Source organism: Cygnus olor, chromosome 16, assembly GCF_009769625.2.
Source record: "Cygnus olor isolate bCygOlo1 chromosome 16, bCygOlo1.pri.v2, whole genome shotgun sequence".
Classification (NCBI taxonomy): Eukaryota; Metazoa; Chordata; class Aves; order Anseriformes; family Anatidae; genus Cygnus; species Cygnus olor.
In genome coordinates this window covers 4,609,682-4,615,933 of record NC_049184.1, presented here as the reverse complement: position 1 = coordinate 4,615,933, position 6,252 = coordinate 4,609,682, and the positions used below count along the sequence as shown (strand labels likewise).

General features: G+C 48.5%; 1 non-coding gene across 1 annotated transcript; it reads right to left on the bottom strand.

Moving 5' to 3' along the window:
• Window positions 1–3,274: 3,274 nt before the first annotated feature.
• TRNAE-UUC lies at window positions 3,275–3,346 on the bottom strand. The gene has a single exon. It is a non-coding gene; the product is annotated as a tRNA-Glu (tRNA).
• Between the last annotated feature and the right edge of the window lie 2,906 nt (window positions 3,347–6,252).

Below are 6,252 nucleotides of genomic sequence, written 5' to 3'. Positions count from 1 at the left end.
TGCACCTGTCACAGGTACGAGCTCAACTCCTTATGAAAAAACAGAGTGGAGCTGGCATAGCATGAGAGACTTACAGGAAGGGATGTGCAGGGAGTATATTTTAAACAGGCTGAATATAGGATTAAATGCCAGTATTATATGATAGAATGCTAATTTTCCTTAATTAGGCCATTTCTAGCATGAAGTTCCCATTGATCAGAGAACTCTCTAGCAGATAAAGAGGGGGATCAGGAATTGTCCTCATAGAAACATGAAAAGTTTCTAAACACTGACTTGGAAAAAACAAAAACAGACAAACAAAAAAAAAAATCAGTAAATGGCTGTGTAGCTTAATGCCATTTGCACTGAGGCTCCTCAGCCTGACTAAAATGAAGGAAATGGAGGAAAAATTCCTATCCCAGGCAAACTTGGAAGCTGCAATATGAGAAGTGAACCTCCCTAAAAAGGAATCCTTTGTTAAGTGATCTCCTTACACTAAATTTACATTTCTACATGCTCACGGCAAGTTAAACATAAATAAATTAAGTATAACATTAGGCAATTAAACAACACCCAGATAAAGATGGAAACCGGCATGATGCCAAGGAACAGGCTGCTGGGAGATGCTAATTTTGCAATACCATTGTTTTTTATACTTCTTTCTCATCACACGTCACATAGGCTCACTGCCTTGTCACCATCCGTGGTCCCCGTATCCATCAAAAGGCACTAACGGGGATGGGAAGGACGAGCTGGGAATGAGAGGAGGTGCAGGTGCAGCGCCTTGTGCTCAGACCATGGCCAGTGTTTTCCCTTTTCTACTCAAGGACACTTGAATCAGCCCCGAAGTTTTTGTTTCTCTAAAAAATTAACTCCTTAAATACCAAACCCTTAAATTCATTAGAATTAGAACTGGACACAAAATCCCTCTAAAAGACATTTTTTTAAGGAGTAAAACGCAGAAAGGGGCTGCGTGGGACACTGGCACAAAGCAGAGGACTTGGGCTGACCCAGCAGGCCACCTCCTGCCTGCATCTGCACGGACCACCCTGTATCATTGCCATTCTGTGCACAGGCACCCCATGGAGGGGCTCACAGAGACCTGGCGGCAACACCCGTACTTGGATTTTCAAGGTACTCCAGAAGAGTAAATGACTCATTGATGCCTTCTGGAAAACCCAGACCTGGCCTGCGGAGAAGACTGTGGGTGTTGGGCAGAGAGCCCGCCGGCACAGGCTGAAGGGGCGATCTGAGCAGCAACACCGTGCTCAGCCTGTGCCCAGCTCCTCCCCACCCCAGGGTGCCCAAGGGCAACATCTCTGCGTGGCAGCACACAGCAGCCCCTTGCCTCCTGCAAGGATCTCATTGCTGATCCAGACTGCGGATCCCAGCTCAGGAGGTGGCCGAGCTGTAAGCCACCACAATGAGGTTTCCCTGTTCTGGTCTCAGCAGGTGCTTCACCAAAGAAACGTATTTCAGGCAGAAATCCTGCCTCTGGTCAGTCCCTGATGCATGACTCCAAATTATAGCACTTCGCAATCTGATCAGCACACACAAGCAAAGTGGCCAGATAATTTCTGCCTGGGTGTCCGGCCTCCAATAAGCAAGTCCACAGCCCTCTGCAGAATCACAGAACCATCTAGGTTGGAAAAAACTTTCAAGATCACCAAGTCCAACCATCACCGTCCACGATCACCAGCCATTACTAAACCACATCCCTTAGTACCCACATCCACATGTCCCTTAAACACCTCCAGGCACGGAGACTCCACCACTTACTTCCTGGACAGCCCCTTCCAGTGCTTAACCACCTTCTCTGTGAAGAAATTCTTCCTAATATCCAACCTAACCCCCCCACCCGGCACAACCTGAGACCACTATAGGGTCATAAATAGATTATAGAAATATATATAGGTGATAGAAGCATCCCTCCTTCCACATGCCCGACACTGGGAGGTGACACAGAAACAGCCACAGCTCTGCCGAGCCGCTGCAAGCACCCGAGCACACATCACGGGCAGCCTTCTTGCTGGTAAATAAAGCCATCCCTCTGCTGGGCCTGGAAAGGGTTATTCTTCATAGAGAAAAAAGAATATTTAAGACTGCAAAACTTCCTTTGACAGGGCTGTCTTTTAATTACCCTGTGGAATGATAAAATCCCAGCACTGAAAATGTGTCTTTACAAATCTCTAGCTGGAGTAATTAGTCCCGTGCCTGGCTCTCCTGAGAGATTATTGCTGCCTTCTTTTCAGATTACTTACCCAAATAGAAGTGGAATCACTGCTATGTTTGACAGTGAGATATAAAATATCAGATAAAGCTGTTAAAATACTGTTTTCACACGCTGCGTTTCTGCAGAGTAAGGAAGCATCTGCTCTCAGTATCAGCAGCAGAGCTGAGCAAAAAAAATCACAGCTGAGGGCTGAGAAGATGAATCTCACTTCTTTTTTTGTTTCCTGGTCATTCCTGGAAGTAATCAAGAATTTAGTCATTATTCAAGTGACTCAAATAGCACAGTTTTGCAGCTTGTGTCCATTTTAAGGCTCAAACATGCTCACAAGGTTTTAGGTCTGGTGAGTCCTCTATGGTCTGAGGAACTTGGCTGCAAATACTTCTGAGACAAAAGCAAAGTTACTTGGTGGTGACACTGAACTCTGAGAAATCCAGGTTTTATAACACCCTGCAGAGGCGTTAGGTGGGTACCTCTGTAAAAGCATGTCCCTTTATACTTATATATAGGGGACGCAAAATGCAGGTGGTGTCCCTTCTATCACACACCTAACAGCGTGAGCTCAGAAGGAAGTTTTCATTGATATGGCACGATCCATGGTGACATTTCCTTTAAGGAAATTTGGAAGCTCCTCTATTTTCCAGTGTCTATTCACCTGGCCATGGTAAGACCTTGTAGTGTTAGGACAAGTCACCTCAAGGGCTGGGAGAACAGCCCTTGTAAGGGGGTAGCTGCTGGCTGGCTCTTGAAGCCATGAAATGAGGGAATCTTACAAAAATCTGGGTCAGAAGTGTGCTATGAAGGCGTCTTCTGCAACCTCTTGCTCCAAGCAGGTCCATCTTGAACAGCTCCCTCAGGGCCTTGTTCAGCTGGGTTCTGAGTACCTCTGGGATCAGAGACTCCCATTTCCCTGGGACTCATTTCCAGTGCCTCAGCACCGCCTGGTGATAAAATCCTACTGCCAGCTTCCCCTGCTCCACCTTGTGCCCATCACCCCAGTCACACCAGTGTCTTCCTCATCCTGCAAAGCCCCAAAATGGGCACAGCAATATGAAATACTGGGGTTTCCCACACCGGGAGTCGAACCCGGGCTGCCTGGGTGAAAACCAGGAATCCTAACCGCTAGACCATGTGGGAGCTGTGGTGCTGGGCTGGGTGTCTGGCCCTGGGTGTACAGGGCCAGCTGGCACTGCTCCTGGGCCTGGAGCCCTGTGGCAACCCTAATAGTGACCCCACCCTTTTCTTTCCCGCTGCATCTTTCCTGGGAAAATCACAGCAAAGTGGAAAAAATAAATAAATAAGTGAATGAAAAAAGCAACATCTAGATTTCCTGGATCCAGCTGGGGGCTCTGCTGGGACCCTCCTGCAGCTCCCCCTCAGCAATGTGCGGCCCCACGTTGGGACATGCAGGGACAGAGCTGGGGCAAGCCCGGTCCCAGGGGTGTGTTGGTGGCTGTCTCCAGCACCTGCCCACCGGCAGGATCTCGTGGATCTTCCCAGGGTATTTACGGTGCTGCCCAGCTGCAGCGAGGTCCCACACCGGGGCCACACGGTGTTACTAGCGTTAATTGGTGGCAGAGCGTCACAGGAGTAATTCCACCCAGCACGGAGGCACGCTTCCCCTTTATTTTATTTGATTACACTTTTTTTGTTGTTATTTTTGCATGATTCCCTCCAGTAAGTAGCTCATAATTAACAGAGGATGAATAACATTTCTGCCACTCTGCGTATTAACTTTTCCCATAACAATGAAAACATAATTGCCATCACGCAGCACCCTTATCTGAGGAAACACGCTGCAGTTGGGATGATGGAGATTTACTGATAGGCACACGCGCTTCAGCTACTTAAAGATGAAAACAAAACCTTTGTGACGGGCTGGGGCTGCTCTGCACGCTGAAGCAGCTTCCTGCAGCACCTCCCAGCCCTCGCTCCCCACTGTGGGCTTGCAGCCCCGATGGCAGGGGACAGCTCCATGGAGCTCCTGTGGAGCAAAGGACAGGGTGAGGACACCCAGTAGGTGATCTGTGGGACATGGTCCCTCCTTCCCCTGCCCAGGGAGACCCTAAAACTGATGGCGTGAGCAAGGTCTGAAGGGACCCCTCCCAGGAGCCTGGTATGGGCACGTCCTCCTAGCGGAGGAGATGCTGAGCAGGGCCAGGCCAAAAGACTTAAATGACCAAAAGCTGCTTCCTTTATCCTTCAAATAGTCAAAGTTTTCTGAGCTCATCCCAGCTGGAAGCATGGAGGAGCATCTGATGGAGGTGTGTGATGTTCACAGCATGCTCCCTTTGCTCCTTCTAAAGCTCTTGTCCAGCATCGGGAAGGGCAGAATTCTTCATAGCCATTCCCAAACATCACACACCTTCCTCTTCCTCTTCTGCTGCTACTAAGCCTTGGAAAGGCTGGTCTTTGCTCACTTTTCCTTCCTTGGTAGCTTTAGGTGAAATATAGCCTCTTCACCCATGTCATCTCCGCCCTGGCTGAACCTGGGGCCTCTCCAAGGACATTTATAAAGCTTCCCCAGAGAGAACAACCTGGAGCATTTCTTGGTGTCCTGCTGTTCTTTTTTGCTCATGTAGCAGCCCAGGCTTCCCAATTGCTGTCATGATGCTGGTGTAGCATTGCAGACAAAATGTTCAGGGAGGATGTAATTGCCAGTTGCTTCATGTGTTGCCTCCCAGCTTATTATCTGAACTCCTTGAAAGTGATTTCTCATCACAGAATAGGAGAAATGAGTTTCTGAGAACAGACCTGTCCTGGCTGTACTTTCTGAGCAAATGGGGGCACAGAATACAGACATGGCAGAAAATGCTGAACTGTACTGACGTGTTTCAGAAAAGAGCTTGATCACCCGTGCACTGGGTGTAATTAGTACTCATTAGAGCCACTTATCATACAAATGCTCCCAGAGGCCCTGCCAGGATTTCTGCTGGGCACTGAGCAAGTCCATGGAGAGAGACTCTCTGCTCCCAGGCTGTCTCAAAAGGAAATCTCCCAAGGGCACAGAAAAGCTAGTGTTAAGGTGGATCTTGGTCAGCTCACCAATGTGACACACAACAGGGTTTCCTGGAGAAGCAGAAGACAGGAGCTGGTGTCATGGTGCTCCTTTGCTCCAGTTCTCCTCCAGACCCACTAGATTGATTGTTTGGCCTGGCAATTACCTATACCCAGGCCAAAAAAGTATTTCTTGTCACAAAAGCTGTTGGCCCCATTGTTCTACATCCAGTAGAGCATCCCATCTGGGATCCCATCCCTTGTGCTCTACAAGGTAACCCTGGGCCCTTGGAGCAATTGTGGGTGAGTGGACAAAGACCCCCCGATATTGACATGAGACCATGCAAGCAGAAGAGTTGCAGTAGCCAGAAAACTGCACTGCAGCCTCAGAAAGCAGCAAAGGGTTGATCCACGGGCACCTCTGCTCTGAGCTAGCTCATACCTGGCTCAGCAACGAGGCTTATAAAGGCCTGCTGGAGGTCCTCTGCCACCACAGCTCGTGTCCTTCCAGCAGCATCCCACCATGCCTCCTGCAGGCGAGCTCTGCACACAGGGATGGCTCTTGCAGTTTCCCTGGACATACAGGAAAATAACCACTCATTTAACATTTTGGAAGATTTGCTGGAAGCCTGATGCCATCTCTCAAACAAGTCAGCTGCATGGTTTTCTACTCGTAGTTTTTAGGCTGGATTAGAAATAAACAGAAAGGTATCATAATAAACTTCAGTGCTCTCAGCGCTTTAACTGGTGTGAGTGCACATCCTCCAGGCTATGCCTCTATGCAACGAAACCAAGCACATTGCCTTGGGAGGGTGCCTGCCAGCCCCCTACCAAAAGCTATTTCATTTTTATTTGTCAACCGCAAGTGATGAGCTGGAATCCAAATAAAACACAAATGAAAACCATCCCTCCCAAAGGGATTTACAGCCTTTCGAAGATTTAAAACAGATCTTCCAAAATGTTCTGAGGGCTGGGAGCTAAATAATTTTCTCCTCACATAAACTTTCAGGATTAACACGCTATTTTCAGCGTGGTCGCGGGCTGCA